We start from the raw sequence: 2,156 nt of genomic DNA, 5'->3' as shown, positions 1-2,156 counted from the left end.
CAGTCTTAACTTCCTGCTTTATGTCAGCCAGGATTAAATATATTCCCTAATTTCTCAGAAAAGTTTTCATTTCTGTTTTTAATTTAGAACGTTTTCATAAGCTAACTAAGCATTTAAACAGATGCTTTGTAATCTTTTACCACTTTTAACAGAAACAAATGAGAATCCTGGAACAGAGGGATGATTTCTGCTTCACACGTTTAAGTCTTAGTAATGACATGATTCTACAAAGTGAAATATTAAACATCAGTATGAATTATTACAAATATATGTGATAAATAAATAAGCCTTTACTTACCGTTTCTTTGAGCCACCTCTTCAGATTATCTTTGTCATATTTACATTTGACAGATGCTCTTATGGTTTCCATGGTAACATTGTTCAAAGGGTTACAGCTCCATAAACATTTAACTCTCTATGTATTTTTTAAAACAAAACATTCAGCCATCTGATTATTCTAATTACACACTTCTTTTGTGCACCAGAAAGTTTCACTTAAGGGGCGTTTACACGACAACGATCCAACAAAAAAACGGCACTTTTGTTCCGTTTTTGTTGGATCGTTTACACGATAACATTCTAATTACGATCTGTTTACACACAGTAACGGTACACATCGAAAACGTGTAATGTCCTGCCACACCACTAGTTGGTGCTAGATTCTTTGAAACTTAGGTGCGCATGCGTAAAAAAGGAGTTGTACCTGAAAGCTGTTACAACCGTTAAGATGGCAGCGAATAAAGTATTAATAAGTTGATGCCCCCTGTTAAACTCGTCTGGAGCCGGGGCTGGTCCGTAGTTCTCTAGATAAGAGGCTGAACAAGCAGCCGTGTATTTTGCCACCTGGGTGGTGCGGAGCGGTGAAGAGACGCTGAGGGAACCGTATGTGATGGGGAAACAATAACACCAGCATTGTGAGTGGTTTCTTCTTCTTCTGTGGATTGTAGGAAGCAGCTATGTTTTGCGTCATACTGACGAACAGATCCGTTTTCTCTGTTTACACGACAACGGAAAACGGTACGTTTCAGAAACATCGCACTCTGGAAGCCGTTTTCAATCTGTGCCGTTGTCAGAGAAAACATTCGGTGGTTTCGTGTAAATGAACACTACAAACGCAACAAAACTCTTCCGTTTTCCCCCGAAATCGTTGTTGTGTAAACGGGGCCTTAAAAGTTAAATTTATTTTATTTTAACAAATCTGGAAACGTGTTATGATGCATACAATATTGTTTCCATGGAGACAAGTTGTTTTGATATTTTAGGTCTTAATGTAACCATAGTTGTGACAAATGACTATATTTGTTATGTATTGTGTGTATTGCAGCCCTCAGTGTTGCAGCCCCTTGTCACGTCCCACACAGCTCAGCTAATGTGATACTAAGACTGAAGTAATTAAACATAAAAGTTTAAGCAATTTATTGTAAATCATGAGAAGCAAAAGTCAGACATTCCTGAGAAAGTAGATGACGGGATACACTGCAAAAACAAAATCTTACCAATTATTTTTCGTAAAGATAAAGGTCATTTTATTTATATGGCACATTTTCAGCAACAAGGCAATACAAAGTGCTTTACAGGAATTAAAAGGAAATACAAACAAAATAAGAAACCAAAGGAAAGAGAGAGCAAAAGAAGAAAAATAATCTAATGATCTATTTAAAGTATATAAACTAGATGCTCCTGTTCAGGGTTGCTAGATCAGTATAAGTAAGTATCCTCTGGTCTAATTCCTTTGTCTATTTTGTAGTTCAAATATTTTAGCAAACTTGAAATACGCAAAACTAACATGCAAGTAACTTTTTAGCAAGATAAAGAGGATTGTTTTAAGTCAATAATTCATTAATATGGAATTATTGGCAGATTATTTAACCCGTAAAAGCCATTTTTTCCATAAATTAATTTATCAGCCAATAGAACTTGTACTTTATCATCAATATTAAGGAATTATTTAAAACAATCCTCTATATCTTGCTGAAAATTACTTTCAAATTCGCTTGTCTTATTCCAAGTGCACTAAGATATTTGTGGTAGATCAACATGACTTGGTAAGTATCCTGCTGGAATAAAAAAAAGAATCTGGAAACAATATTTACATGAAAACCACAAAAACAGGTTGTTGTCTGCATTATTAGCAAATATAATCTATTTTCACAATT

Source organism: Poecilia latipinna, unplaced genomic scaffold (genome assembly GCF_001443285.1).
Source record: "Poecilia latipinna isolate Pla-1442-1.1 unplaced genomic scaffold, P_latipinna-1.0 Scaffold738, whole genome shotgun sequence".
Lineage (NCBI taxonomy): Eukaryota > Metazoa > Chordata > Actinopteri > Cyprinodontiformes > Poeciliidae > Poecilia > Poecilia latipinna.
The sequence above is the reverse complement of the archived record's forward strand: the minus strand, read 5'-3'. Positions refer to the sequence as shown.